Here is a 16,560-nt window from a genome sequence, read left to right as displayed (position 1 = left end):
ACCCCCCAGCCACTCCTTGGAAAGAAGGTTGAGCAATCTACTTCTGTAGTGATACTGCCTTGGAAACCCAAGGAGGGGTCGCTATGAGTTGGGCCCAACTCGGAGTTGGGCCCAACTCGATGGCACATAACAACAACAACAGAGAGATAAGCTTATTAAAATGCAGGTAAGAAACTAGAGGGCCAACTCTGAAGGTACTATGACCTTTTCAGTACTTACATTCTTGTTATGAGTCAAATAGTGTTTCTCACAAATATGTGTTGAAATACTAACCCTTATACCTGTGAATTCAAAATTTAAGCCAGATTCAGGAGAAAATGTAGAATGAGGTATATCATTGCTGATATCAGATGGATCTTGGCTGAAAGCAGAGAATACTGGAAAGATGTTTACCTGTGTTTTACCGGCTATGCAAAGACATTTGACTGTGTGGATCATAACAAATTATGGACAACACTGAGAAGAATGGGAATTCCAGAACACTTAACTGTGCTCACGAGGAACTTGTACAAACCAAGAAATAGTCATTCGAACAGAACAAGGGAATACTGAATGGCTTAAAATTAGGAAAGGTGTGCATCAGGATTGTATCCTCTCACCATACTTATCAGTCTGTATGTCGAGCAAATAATCTGAGAAACCGGACTATCTGAAGAAGAATGAAGCATCAGGACTGAATGAAAGCTTACTAACAATCTGTGATACGCAGATCACACAACCTTGCATGCTGAAAGTGAAGATGACTTGAAGCACTTACTGATGAAGATCAAAGATGCCAGCCTTTCTGTATGGATTACACTTCAACATAAAGGAAACAAAAATCCTCACAATTGGACCAATAAATAAAATAAAGATAAACTGAAAAAGAAAAGATTGAAGTTGTCAGGGATTTCATTTTCCTTGGATCCACAATCAATGCCCATGGAAGCAGTAGTCAAGAAATCAGACGACATACTGCACTGGGGAAATGTGGTGCAAAAGACCTCTTTAAGTATTAAAAAGCAAAGATGGGACTTTGAGGACCAAGGAAGGTGCAAGTGATCCAAACCATGGTATTTTCAATCACCTCATATGCATGTGAAAGCTGGATAATGAGTAAGAACAAAGAAGAATTGATGCATTTGGATTATAGTGTTGGCAAAGAATATTAAATATACCATGGACTGACAGAAGAACCAATAAATCTGTATTGGAAGAAGTACAGCCAGAATGCTCCTTACAAGTGAAGATGGTGAAACTTCACCTTATGTACTATGGGCATGTTATAAGAAGGAAACATTTCTGGAGAGGGACATCATGCTTGGTAAAATAGAGGGTCAGCAAAAAAGAGGAAGACCTTCAATAAGATGGATTGACATAATGGCTACAACAATGGGATCAAATATAGCAACTGGGAAGATGGCATAGGACCAGGCAGTGTTTATTTCTGTTGTAAAAGGGTCGCTATGAGTCGGCACTTAACAACAACAACATACCTGTGGATGGAGCTACTGCATGGTGCAAATGGCTAACAGCTTGGCTGCTAACAGAAAAGCTGGCAGTTTGAGAACACCCAGAGGTGCTTTGCAAGAAAGCCCTGGTGCTCTACTTGAAACAACTCATCTATTGAAAACCCTGCGGAGCACAGTTCCACTCTGACACACACGAGTCAGAATTGACTCAACGGCAACTGGTAGTGCACCTGTGGATGAAACGTAATCACCTTCCCTAATATAATCCCACATAATGTAATCAGCTGAGGTCATCAGTGTAAGGTAGATCCTAAACTAAAGAGCAGCACAGGCAAGGCACATGTGGGCAGACACAGGGGGAAGATCAATGCCACCTGAAGTGACAGTGGCACATGAATCTTTAGTAATTCCAAGCAGAAATAGTCAAAGAAGGGTCTCCCTCTAGAGCCATACCCTGAACTTGGACTTCTAGCCTAACTGGTGAGAAAATAAACTCCTGTTCTTGTGGTATGTTACAGCAGTACAAAGAAACTAGGATTGTACTTTATTAATAACCATGGAGTATCTGGTAGACATATCATTGCAGAAATTACTGCCATACAGGCAATAAATTGGGAGCCATACTTTGATGTCATTAAGGGTGGCACTGGTTGCCTATTTTTATCCCCAACTGCCCAATTTCAGTGGGCAAGTCCAGGACCTTTCCTTGACACTTGGCAAACTTACCTTCTGGGCTGACAGAAGGCTAAAACTCTCCAATCAAATAGATGAGAATCTCCTATCTGGTAAATTATCCCAGCCAGACACATGGTAATGTGGGGGTACGTATGACCCATTTGATGAACTCAGTAGGGCACTGGGTACGTAACAGAAAAAACTTTTATCGTTGGAGTCTGATAGAGACAGCTGCCATTGGGTTGGTTTTCACATAGTTCAAATTCCAGTAAGGAGAAAACGGCCACAGGAGTATCCAACCCAGGATTCCGTCTCTGACAGTTGCTCTGAAGAAACACTGTGTAAAAAGCCTAACTGCCTTTCATGCTATGGGTGTGCTTTCTTTCCTGACCCAAAGTGATAGATCCCTCCACTAACTTCATTTACATTCACCTTCCACATACAGTGTCAGGGGAAGAGAAATAATCTTTTCATAAGAAGATATCAATGAAAAAAGAGATGAGAGAGAAGACATTAGATACTTTAGTTCCATTCAGCGTTTTCTCGTTTCAGAGGAAAGGAAAATGGCAGCTCATGAAGTTTCATTTCCCTGCTTCTGACAAAATGAGGATTTGATGAGAATGCATTGCAGGGGGTGAGATCTGGCTGGGTGCTCAGGCCAGGAGACTGGAACTGCTAATCACAGTATCCTGCAGGCCTTGGCCGATGCTATACCTGTTCAGCAAATGACAGATATTGCTTCTTGGTAAAAGAGCCTAAGACATAGCCTAGATTTTGCCTTATAAATCAAAACAAATCCTCTGCCATTGAATTGATTCTAACTCATAGTAATTCCCATAGGGTTTCCAAGGCTTTAAATCTTGATGGAAGTAAATTGCCTCATCTTCCTCCCGTGGAACAGCTGGTAGGTTTGAACCTCTGACCTTCTGGTTTGCAGCCAAATGCCTTACTCACTATGCCACCAGAGCGCCTTATTACTTGTTATAAATACACTTATTTATAAGTAGGGAGAAAAAAGCAATTAGCAATATACTCTTGTTGTTGTTGTTATATGCCGTCGAGTCGGCCCCGACTCATAGCGACCTTTCCTTGGGTTTCCGAGGCAGTATCACTACGGAAGTAGGATTGCCCAACCGCAATATACTAGGAAAATACAATTTGTCTAAATACCAATGACCTTAAGTGCAAATTATTTACTATCTCAATCAGACATTGAAAGTTTGATTTTTATTTTACTTCTACCAAAGAGGGGTCACTATGAGTCATGGCAGTGAGTTTGGTTTGTTTTTTTCTCCAAAGGGCAATAGGAGAGTGAGTGAGTGAGAGAGATGGTAAGTGCCAGGGTACCATTAGGCATTCTGTTCTTGTGTCCGACTTCAGGAAACACTTTGTGTCACAGCCAAACAATGACTCACTCTGTGCTGTCAGTGTCGCCAGAGGAGCCCGATTTGCTGCAGTAGAGCAAATAGAGCAACACTCCTTACAAGAAAAGCTCTGCTCTAGCATTCCTGCAAGATTAATTAAAGTCAGTGCGGGAAACAGAACTCTTACCAGTTTCCATTAAAAAAAGATGATCAAAACACAAAAGCAAGTACCAAATGCTTTGATGTTGTTAGGTGCTGTTAAGTCAGGTCTACTCATAGCATCCCAAGGACAAGAGAAGGAAACTCTATCTGGTCCTGCGCCATTCTCACAATTTTTGCTACGTTTGAGCCCACTATTGCAAGCCACTTTGTCAACCCTCTACCAAATGCTTCAGTTCAGAAAATCGGCAGGCATTTCTGCTTTGTTGTTGTTCTTGTTGCTTTTTTTTTTTTTTTAAACATGTAATGAAATATTATATTGTAGGTATCAGACCAAGATAGATTTTCATTTGAGTATGAGATTTTTCTACACAAGCAATCTAAAGAAGTGATGAAACTGCTAGCAACTATGAACCAGAGACAACTGGTGGAGTCCTTTAATTGAGATTCATACCCTTATCATCCAACAATTGTTTATTGCCTATCCACTATGAGAAAGCCTGAGTACCAGACACTGTGGAAGACAAAATGAAAACCCACACTGAAGTCCTGCTTGCTAGGAACTTAAGTCTTTTACAGGAAGTACTAAGACACCTCTGATGGAAGGAAGTGATATGTTTGATGAGAAGGGGATAATTATTCCAAAGTGTGAATTATCACTTCTAGATAGGGAAGCTTTCCAGTGGAAGAGGAAAATGAACTACTCTTGAAGGATGAATAAGACATGGAATGTTTAGATAGCAAGGAAAAGCCTTTTTGAGTAATGAGCACAAAGAAATGAAGGTAGGGAGCTGGGTAGAAGTGAGAAGTCCAGAAGCAGCTCAATTTGATTGGAAAGGCAATTTGGGACCAGATCTGTGGACAGTCATGACAGACTAAGGATTTGGATTTGGAGAAATGTGTTCAGTCTTCATGATCTATGAACAGGCATTACATAAAACATTTTAATAAGTGGACAGCTAGAGTGGAGGCCCACTTCTGTACCAAGCACTAACCCTTCAATTGCTAGACTGTGAGCTGGGAGTCCTAAGGAAGATCTAGGATAGGGGTGTGGGGGGTGGACAGTTGAGAATTTTCCAGAAGTGACCTTTTACCAACAGGTACAGAGTATTTCAGTATTTTGGCCACGAATGCAGCCATAGTACTGTCCACCAGGCTGAATTTTAGGACTAAGGTAAAAATACTATCAAAGTCAATAAAAGTCTTTTTTTCTCCCTGATCTGCAGACTGAATCTCTACTTAGATGTCCCATAGACACCTCAAACACTCAGTATGTCTCAAACTAAACCCATCATTTTCTTTCCTAAACAAGTAACATTTTATAATTATTTCAGGGTGTGAAATGGTAAGCCATTCAAGGGCTGACAGTCATTCATTATCAGGCCTAGAACATCATTTCCAGCATACGAACCACTTCCTACTTGGAAGGAGCTCTGGGGGTACAGTGGTTAAGGCACTGGCTGCTAATCAAAAAGTGGGTGGTTCAAACCCACCAGCTGCTCCATGGAAGAAAGATGAGGCAGTCTGCTTCCGTAAAGATTCATAGCCTCGGAAACTCGATGGGGTTTGCCATGAGTCGGAATCAACTCGATGGCAGTAAGTCTGGAGTTTGGTTCCTGCTTCTGGGGTATCATCACTATGTGAATCTTGCTGAAAGATTTCCAGAACATATCAAATATGACCAAATATAAGGTGGTCCTGAATCTCAGACATATTCCCATTTTCCCAATTAGACCATCCTCCTGTCTCCTGGTCAAAAAAAGTCTTTGGAAGAATTTTTGGTCAATTTAAATCTATATTTTAGGAATATGGATTAAATAGTTAAATATGTTCTTAGAATATTAACTTAATTATGCCTATATATTGAATTAAATAATATATGAATGTATAAATACTATGTTCTTCAATGATCACATTTCACGTAATCACATTTCACTAATTTCATTGATAATCCCTCCTTACAATTTTCTCTTTTCACTCTTAATGAAATATATTAGTAATAATTGAGGCTTATTGGAGGAGCTCTGGTGGCGTGGTGCCTAAGGTATTTGACTGCTAACCAGAAGGCTGGTGGTTCAAATCCACCAGCCACTCCTCCGAAGGAAGGTTGGGCAATCTATTTCCGTAGTGATATCACCTCAGAAACCCAAGGAGGGGTCGCTATGAGTTGGGTCCAACTTTATGGCACTGAGTTATTTATTTATTTATCTATTTATTTATTTATTTTTGAGGTTTATTGCCTGCAGGAGAATATTTTTCTCTCTTATTGCTTACCCTTCATTCTTTTTGTTTTATTTTCTGAGAAATTTTCTTAACTTCCTCTTCCAACTTTTTCACTAAATTATCTGCTTTTTATATGTTTAATTTCCACAAGCTCTTAGTCTCCGAATATTTATTTTTACAGCATCCTATTATTGTCCTGCATGCAGTATCTTCTCTTATCTGTGGACTGAATTATATTTCTTTTGATGTTTTCTTCTGCTGTCTGCCTTGTTTCTGATACTTTTGAGTTGTTTTTTTTTTTGCTATTTCTCCACTCTGGTTTCTGTCTTTCATGCTGGATGCTTTAATAAAATGCCTGGCAATTCTTGGCTGTCCATTCATAGTTGATAATGAGCATTAAAAAGTTGATTGGAAGCTAGCACCTGAATGAACTAGTAGGCGAGTTTTTTTTTTTTTTTTTTTTATAATGTATTAGTTAGGTTATAGGTTAACCTACTGCAACAAAAAGTACAGTGACTCAAACAAGTTAGAAGTTCATTTCTTTATTTCTCTCTCTTTTTTTTATGATTAAAAGACCAAAATTGGGTTACATTCAACTTCCACTACATGGAGGGATGTCCTTTCATAGCTCATTTGTTGTTATTATGTGCCGTTGAGTCGGCCCTGACTCATAGCGACCCCTCCTTGGGTTTCTGAGGTAGTATCACTACAGAAGTAGATTGCCCAACCCTCCTTCTGAGGAGTGGCTGGTGGGTATGAACTGTCAGCCTTCTGGTTAGCAGTCAAGTGCCTTAGGCACTATGCTGATATTCAGTTGGCTCAAATTCTTCATACTCGACCATAATTTTACAAATATTCACAAAAGGCACAGGATAGCTTCCTTGTTATGCTCTTGAAACCAGTGACTCTCACTGTGGACTGTTGCCATTACTTTTGTTGACTACCCATCATCAAACCACTTTGCATAATTAGGGAGCTGATTTCTGATAAGGACCATGATCATGTTATTGTTCAACCTCATATCTGACATCTATTTTCTTTCACCTTCTCACCTTTCATTTCTTACATTTCTTTCTCTTTTAACACTCCTAGGTCAGCGGGTGGTCCAGGAGGAAGATGCTGCTGCTCTTTCTATTCTCCCCCCTAGTCCATTTCATTCTATTCTATTCAGTTGTCCTTGTCCACATGATTAAAGCTGGCTCACTACCACTACACTCATCCTACCCTTGAAAGAAGCAAGAGAAACAAAAAAAACAAGCAAATTTCTTTTAAGAAAGTGAAGGAGAAGCTCTTCCCATCATTGATAAGACACTAAGTAGTGGGATCTACGTGTAGGGGAGCCTAGGAAATGCAGTCTCTATCTGATAGTCATATTCTTTGTCAAAACTTGGAGGAGTTCTATTACCAAAAAGGATGAGAGAATGGATACTGGGAGACACTCAGGTCTCCTCCAAACTGGGGACTCTCAAATGTCAGTATCTGTAAGGTTTTCTCTGTTGTTGTTGTTGTTATGTGCCGTCGAGTCAAACCCGACTCATAGCAACCCCTCCTTGGGTTTCCGAGGCAGTATCACTACGGAAGTAGGATTGCCCAACCTTCCTTCCGAGGAGTGGCTGGTGGGTTTGAACTGCCAGCCGTCTGGTTAGCAGGCAAGTGTCTTAGCCACTATGCTACCAGAAGGTTTTCTCTGGGGTAGTATATTTTCTGGGAACTCTGGTGGCATAGTGCCTAAGGCATTTGACTGCTAACAGTCAAAGGCTGGCAGCCACTCCTCAGAAAGAATCTACTTCCTAGTGATACTGCCTCGGAAACCTAAGGAGGGGTTGCTGTGAGTCAGGACTGACTCAACGGCAGTGGGTTTGGCTTTGGGAGTATATTTTCTGTAGAGGTATATCCTCTGAATTCTTACCTGGGACACTGGTATCCACTGTTGATACATAAATTCTCACTTAACCTTCCTGTTTTCCCTAGGGCTCCTCACTCTTACCCAACGCTGTGCCTCATATCTCAGAGTCTGGTGACTCTCTGGTTTAGTTTCTCCAAAGAATGCATTTTTGATTTCATGTGGGAGTGAAGGAGACAGAGGTGGGGAAGGGAGGTTGAAGTTCAACTATTCCTTAGACAGGCTTTCTCCTAAAATCCTCACTCTCAGTTTCCTACTTTGCCCTTGCCCAATGCCTTTGTTTCTGGGGCTTTCCCAAAGTTCTTTGTGTGCTTGTACCTGCAGACACTTAGGTGTGACCTGCCTGCACTCTCACCATTCCTTTGCCACTTTTTGGTCTTCACAAAGTCTACTTCAAGGTTACACATGCCTCCTAGCTTCATCAAGTATGGAGCTTGCATTTTTGTTTCTTGTTCTGTTTATTATTTGGAGTTTTTGGAAAAGGAGAAGGAAGTGGAAATAGATTTCCTCTACCATAGTGAAGCTGGAAATAAATTTTTTTTCATTGGTACATGATGCTATCATTGGAAATTTTATCTCAAGCCACAATATCCATTAGCCTAAAATAAGAACAGTTTTATTTTTCCGTTCATCCTGTGGTTGTATACTCATGATCTCCACAAAGTAACCACTAATTGCATTTCACTTTGGAGTGCTCTTTAAAAGGCTTATTTGCAATGATATCCAAGACTTGCAATTGTGAAGTCATTCTCCCCCAAATAATTACTAAATCTATATTGAATTTCTTTGCTTCCCTTGTTAAATGACCTCTATAAGCCTACAAGCTGGTGGTAACACAAGTAGTTCAGACTATTGTGTCTTTCCTAAATGATTCTTTGTAGTTCAAAATAAATTAATTGTGGGAGTGCTGTGTAATAGGAAAGATTTTTTAAATACTTGAATATAAGGCAACTCTCTTTATTCTGAAAGATAACTTTTAGGAACAAAACTTACTTCATATTTTCCCATAAAAGAACTGTACTACCTTTCACCTCCATATTGTTTGCTCATGTTAGGTCATGTGCACAGAACACCCTCTTCAGCTATTTTCTCTGGCTAACTCCAACTCATCCTTCAAGACTCACTTCAGATGGCACCTCCTACAAGAAGCCTTCCTTGATCACCTCCCAACACCCAAAGGCTGATCAAGTGCTGCACCTATGTGTTTCTATAGCACCCTAAATGGAATTAGTTGTTATTGTTGTTGTTGTTATGTGCCGTCTAGTTGGATCTGACTCACAGCGACCCCTCCTTGGGTTTCTGAGGCAGTATCACTACAGCAGTAGATTGCCCCATCCATCTTCCTTCCAAGGACTGGCTGGCGGGTTTGAACTGCCATCCTGCTGGTTAGCAGTCAAGTGCCTTTAGCCACTATGCTACCTTAAGTAGCATTTACTATATTGTAATGACTGTTTATTTGGCAGTCTCCCTAAATAAACTGTGAGCGCTCCCTCAGGAGCAAGGTCCATTTTTCTTATTTATCTTTATATTCCTACCGCCCATAAACCTGGTATATAGCAGTTGCTAGTTAAGTATTCACTTACTGAATGAATAAAAAAAAAGCTAGTTTCCAACTGGATGTAAAAGTTCCTCGATAAAATTAGGGGCAGAGGAATTGAAAAGGATAATTCACCTTGGCTGCTTTTATTCACTCATTCTTTGAGTTACTCAACATTGACTGAGCCAAGCATAGAAAATTTCTTTAAGACTTAATTAAAAAGAATTTCATCAAAAGAAATTTACCTTGGAGAATAAAGCCATTGATTACAGATCTGATAAAAAGATCCCCAAAGAGTCTTGGTGGAACGATGGTTACACACTTGGCTGCTAACCCAAAGGTCAGCAGTTCAAATCTACCAGCATCGCTGCAGGAGAAAAGATCTGAAGATCTGCTGTCCTAACGATTACAGCCTAGGAAGCCGTAGGGGGCAGTTCTGCTTGTGCTTTGAGTGTTTGTTTCAGCCAAGACTCTTTGGTAGCAAAGAACAGAAATCTACCCAGTTAAGAGAGAGGGGGACATTTAATAGATCGAGAAAGACGAAGATGAGCAGCTTCCTTGGAGAGAAGAGGAGTACAGGGTAGGAAAACAAGCTGCAGCTCTTTGTGAGCACTTTGGGCTCCAGTCTGCCCTTTCCCACAGGTCAACCAGATGCATGGAAGAAATGGCATGTACAACTTCCTGCTGTCATGATGCAGGCCCATTCACCATGTTGACAGGGTCTCTCACACCATGACTGAATCACAGCTGCATTACTGGAACTCTGAGAGCACAATATAGCTAAATACACTAAACTTAGCAACAAGTTTGTTTAAGAAAGTGGCAGAATATACAACCTAGGAATCTTCTTTCCAAGAGCAGGCATGCAAATCTGTAGCTGGGCCCAGCCAAAGCCAAACTGGTTTCCCCAGAGTGGATTCCAACTCATGGTGACCCCACGTGTGACCTCATGCGTTGCAGAGCAGAACTGCGCCCCACAGCATTTTCAAGGCTGTGACCTTTAAGAAGCAGGTCACCAAGCTTTTCTTCCAAGGTGGCTCTGGGTGGGTTCAAACCTCTAATCTTTGAGTAAGTAATCGAGCACTTAACTGTTTGTGCTACCCAGGGACTCCAGGCCTCTGTACCCTGATTACAATTCTGATTGGTTCTCTAGGATCAGACAAGCAAGGAAAGAGGCAAAAGAGGGGAAATGTGAACCACACATACTGACAAAAACTGATGATGTTTTTTGGTATTTATTCCTCTGGGGAATCCCTGTGGGGGTGTCCTACTCCCTCAGCTCATCTGTGTGAGATGCCCTCTCCCCTGACTTGTGCTACAGCAGACCTTGGGCATGTCTCTATCGGAACATTTACTGTCCACGTCTTCATCAAATTTAGGTTAGAAATGACATCTTTTATTATAAATCATTCCAAAAACCTTTGAGATAAGGAAGGGCATACTTATTTAATAATGATGAATGTAAAATATTACAAATATTATGCCTTATACTTCTGTATTTTTGGTGCCCAGAATCATTTTAGATGAAGGAATAATAATAAAAGAATGAATGTAATTAAAATATCTGGGATTTAATTGCTTTTAAAAAGTCCTGTAATATGGCCAAAGGTTTAATCATTTCTCATGCCTTTCATCATTTCACATATAAACATCAACAGAGATGTCCCTCTGTCCTTTTTAAAGTGCTCTTATTCCAAAAGTCTGTAAGTGTTGAGGTAATGAAAAGATAAAGCTTTTTATTTTGGCCTGATGTTTTCAACAAATAGGAGACTTGTGGGGGAAGGGAGAGTGTCCCTGGAAATCCTGACGCTGAATGCTAACTGATTCTGATGGTGGCTGATTTTGCTTTTACAAAGGTTGATTTAACCTCACAACACCTATGCTATTTCTAGATTTAGACACTTTTTTTTTATTAGGTGCAGAGACAACCTGAATTTGCTCCAGGTTCACTCCTGATGAAATGCATTTAGACGGCTAGTATAGATGCCTAGGCCATCGGTCACTTCAGTTAAACTTGGGGGAAAGGGGATTTGTTCATCATTCTTAGATGAAAACAGGCAGATGTTGATATTTTACATTAAGGTCACGTTCCTCATACATAAATCGAGCACCATGACACCTGTCTCACAAGGCAATGGTGAGAAATAAATGGGAACACATTGGCTCACCACCACAGATTTGCACTGTTAAGTTTCACTACATGTTTGGGAATCAGAATCACTTCACAAGGATTCTAGCCCAAAGACACCTCTATATTCCACTCATAGAAGGCAACTTCTCTTACAAAGAAATTCTTCCTCCGAGGATCCCAGCATACGAAATTTTGATAAACCAGTGGGGAATTAAGCAGTGTCTCTGGAAAACAGAAATCCTGCATGTCTTTCCCATTTCTCTCTAACTGGCTCCAACCCACTGGGCTTCTATTCTGTTGACAGCCCTAGGCCTGATCATGTCTCTCTGCTTCTGGGAATGATTAGATGCCAAGGAACTGGAGTGCACGTTCCAAGTTATCTTTTTCTCCCTTGCCTGCTGGAGCATCAGATTAAGAAACTACACTTTACCCCAGAGAAGCAGAAGTTTCAGCACCACGTGACCACACTGAAGTCACCCTGACATGTTACCAATGAATTGAGAAGACAAAACTCAAATAAAGGCTAAACACTCCAGTATCCCGAGGTACCCCATAAATTAAAGACAGCACTGAAATGTAAAAGAGAAGTCCTCAAATTTCTACCTTAAAATGCATGTCCCCAATTTGTCTGCATCTTTGCATATTTACCATCAGCACCTTGGTCCGAGACACTATCATTTTTGCTGTTGTTGTTGTTGTTGTTATGTGCCACCGAGTCGGACCCGACTCATAGTGACCCCTCCTTGGGTTTCCAAAGCAGTATCACTACGGAAGTAGAGTGCCCCATCTTCCTTCCGAGGAGTGGCTAGTGGGTTTGAACCGCCAGCCTTCTGATTAGCAGTCAAGTGCCTTAGGCACTACGCTACCAGAGCTCCCATCATTTTTTCTAGATGGCTGCAATCCATTTACATGCTTAAAAACCAGTTGCTATTGAAACGACTGCAACTCTCAGTGACCTGATGCGTGTCAGAGTAGACCTGTAGGCTGTAGGACTTCCCATGGCTGGTTTTTGGGAAACAGATCACTAGGCCTTTCTTCCAAGGTGCCTCTGGGTGAACTCAAACCTTCAACCTTTCATTAGCAGCTAAATGTGTTATCCATTTGCATAATCTGGGGCCTCCATTCACGTGGTTACCTACCTCAAAGTCCTTCTGGGCATAATAGCCAAGGGGGTCTTTCAAAGCTATAGACCAGAGAAGATCAGAATCTTCATTCTTTGCTTACCTGGTCTGGCCTTGCCTGCCTCTCCAGCTGCAGCTTGGGCTTACTTCCCTCTGGTCACACTGGTTTCTTTCCAGTACTTCAAACACACTCAGTTCCCTCCTTCCTTTGGGCTTTTGCCTCCTCACTGAACATCCTTCCCCTAATATTTACCTACAATATCTCCTATTCATCTTTCAGGTTTAGCTAAATAGACTAATCTGGTGCTCCAATGCACCCTGCACTTTTCTTTCAAGATAATCATTACAATTTGCATTTATATTATTCTTATTATTTTATTATATGATTTTTTTGTGATTATCTGTTCAACATCCATTTCTGGCAGCAGAGGAAAAGTGCCATGAAGGTAGAGTCTGTCTGTTTCTCATATCATTTTATATGCAGTGCCCAATGCAGGGTTCATCATACACTCTTTTGTTGGGGATGTATTTTGAAGTTCTATGGCAACATCCCCTAAGAGATAAATGTAGGGTCCTCTTTAAAGAGTCAAACAGAACAGGTTTTCTTTTCCACAAGATTTCTACTGGAATGTTATTTTCCACCTCACTACAGTTCCAAACGGTAAATTATTATTATCTTACTTTTATTGTGGTGAAAACATACACAACAAGACATATGCCAGCATAACAATTTCCACATTTACAGCTTGGGGACATTGATGACATTTTTAATGGTATGCCATCATTATTGCTATCCTTTTCCAAAATATTCAAATGGTAAATTATTTTCATTCACTGTCACATACATCCAATAGGTTTACTATCAATTCAAAGAGCTGGCTGCCTCATTTAAGCTTTGCGTGTGTTTGTGAAACTTTGAACACAGGGCTCTTTGATACTCAGCTTCCCCATCAGTAAAAGACGGAGGATTTGAACTAATTGTTCTCTAAGACTCTGTCTCTAAAATTTCAGATCATGACTGTCTTACTGCCTCTATAAAGCATATGAACAAGCAGTTCACAAAAGAAGAAGTGAAAATGGACAATAAACATAAAAAAATATTTTCAGCTTCAGTAGTAACAAAAACAAAGAGGTTCTATCTCTGTTTGGAATATTAGCAAAGATGTAAAAGAATGATAATACCCTTGTTGGCAGTATCGGGAAAAATAATTTTCATCATTATACAGTATTTGGAGTGGTTATTTGGTAAAATATATCAGAGGTCTTAGATAAGTATGTGGCAGACTGTATTTTCCAAAGATGGTCAAGATGGTTGTTATTCTTACAACGTGATGCGGACACTCTTCCACAGGGAGGCAGGAGTCTATGTTCTCTCCTCCTTTTGGGTGAGCTTAGGACAGACAACAGGGAAGTGATGTTCTGTGATTTCCAAGACTAAGTAAAGGCAACATAGCTTCCACCTGGCAGTCTATTGGGATATACGCTTTTGAAATCTTAATCTGCCTTTTGGACTCAGGTGCACTGAAGTCAACATGCTAGAGAGACCACATAAATATTTGGTTCACACATTCAGTTGCCATCCAGATTCCAACTCACAGTGCCCTTGTGTGTATCAGAGCAAAACTGTGATTTACAGGGTTTTCAGTGGCTGATTTTTCAGAAGTGAATTGCCATGCCTTTCTTCCAAGGCTCATCTGGATGGATCTGAACCTCCAATCTTCTGGCTAGCAGCCAAGTGCATTAAGCATTTCACCACCCAGTGACTACGTATCTTTAGGTACTGGTGCCTTTATTTCAATAGTTTTATTTCCAAAGACTGTGATCGTGGGTTCAGTGTGTATTTAAAACATAATATATATTGCTAGATTACTTCTCAAAGGGATTATAGCAATTCACATTCCCACCAAAAATGTGTAAGATTTCCCTGCATCTTGACCAGAAATACATGTTCTCTCTCTCTCTCTCTCTCTCTGGTGGGTTGAAAATGGCCTCATTGTTATAAACTGTTTGCAAAGTTAGGATATTAACCACTTGTCATATGTCACAAATATTTTGTTGTTTGCCTTTTAACTTTTCTCATGCATACTTTGTAACATAAAAGTTTTAAATTTTACATGGTCAAATCTCCCAATCTTTTCCTTTATGGTCACTTAGACCTTTGTTTTAAAAGCGGAACACACCGTCAATGATTAGCATTTGTGGGTGAGTAGACTAATCTGGACAGGATTGTCCTTTCTACACTGAGCGTGTGAAATATGACCTTCAATTAGTACTATGCCACTGCTGCCTTCAAAGACTAGGTACTGGCACGATTATGGCTTCTATGCAAGTACTTTGTCTCATACCTTTGTTCAAAAGGCACAATTTCATTCCTCAAAGAATTGAGCTTCGCTGATGGAGATGTGAGCTGGTATTTAATGAGTTCTGTAGCAATACAGAACACGCTAATTTACCTCTTGTTCCTCTAAGGAAATGAAAATAACCTTTAAAACAATCTTTCCAGGGACATCTCACAAAATGAATATGTTTCTAAGTTGTAAAGTATTTCCACATTCCTAAATAGAAACCTTGAGTGAGTTATTCAAATCCAGGCAACTCTAGCTTTAGATGGTTTATCTGTTTTTGATGAAGCTTTGCCTTGACAGATACCCCTCGATATATTGCTTTATGGCATTTGGTCAGATGTGAGTCAGTAAGAGCTAATATAATTTCTTCCCCTACTCCCATTATACCTTTCCAAGCACATACTCTTGTGCTTTTATCTATCTAATGAAAATGGCATAAGGCATGTTATTTCATTTATAATACACACTTTGTAGACACCTTAAAAATCTATCATGCTCTAGTAAGCACATAGTCATCGATGAATTGTTGAAAGTATGTTCTTAACACAGTAGGACCATACCCTATGAATGAGACTGGAGGGCAGGGCAGAGGACAGTACCTTAAGTGTTGTTAGGTTCCGCAGAGTTAATTTTTGACTCATAGTGACTCTACCGTGACAGTAGAACTGCCCCATCGGGTTTTCTATGCTGTAATCTGAATGAGAGCCTGGGGCTAGGTTTTTCTCTTGTGGAGCAGCTGGGTGAGTTTGAACTGTTGACCTTTTGGTCAGCAGCTGAACACTTAAATGTTGTGTCACCAGTGCTCCTTGTATCTTGTTTAGTTCCCCAAATACATGGAAGAAAATCATAGCACTCCCTTAACTTTAAATTACCTCTGTGCTGATTTCCAAGTTTGTATTTTCAGCCTTAATCTGCCACCTAAATTCTAGTCATTTACAGAAACACTTTCACTTGAAATCACATCGTACATGTGATATGAAAGCTGATTAACCTCCATCCCCCACAGCTTCCCCATTTCTGTCAATGGTACCTCTAGGGTTTTATTCTTATAGCCACCTGTGCCCTTGACTTTCCTTTACCCTATTAAACCTGTTTATTCTGTAAGCATTTATTCATTAAACATTTATTGCACATCTACTACATTTAAGGCAGTATTACTTATATTTATTCCTTCCTTTCCACTTTCTGAGTATGTTACAATTATCTTCATTTTTTAAAAAATGTATTTCACTGAAATATAATTTATGTACAGTGAAATACACAAAACTAAAGTGCCATGGGCCAATGCATTTTTTTTTTCAGTGTTCCCTCCCCTCCCCTCCCACCCCTGGTAACCAACAAAGAAAGTTTACATCCATATATAAACCTTTCCTTGACCCTCCACAACGATGAACTAATACTATATTTGTCCTTCTGTGATTGACTTATTTCACTCAATATAATGTCCTCCAAGTTCATGCAAATTATACAGTGTTTTGCAGACTCTACATTATTCTTTAGTGCTGCATAGTATTCCAGTATGTGTATGTACCATAGTTTGGTCATCCACTCTTCCGCTGATGGGCACGTAGGTTGTTTCCATCTTTTTGCTATTGTAAATAGTGCTGTGATGAACATGAGTGTGCATGTATCTGTTCCTATCCTGGCTCTC

Source organism: Orycteropus afer, unplaced genomic scaffold (assembly GCF_000298275.1).
Source record: "Orycteropus afer afer isolate SDZICR_OR568_19922 unplaced genomic scaffold, OryAfe1.0 scaffold00153, whole genome shotgun sequence".
Lineage (NCBI taxonomy): Eukaryota > Metazoa > Chordata > Mammalia > Tubulidentata > Orycteropodidae > Orycteropus > Orycteropus afer.
Note: the sequence above shows the minus strand (reverse complement) of the source record.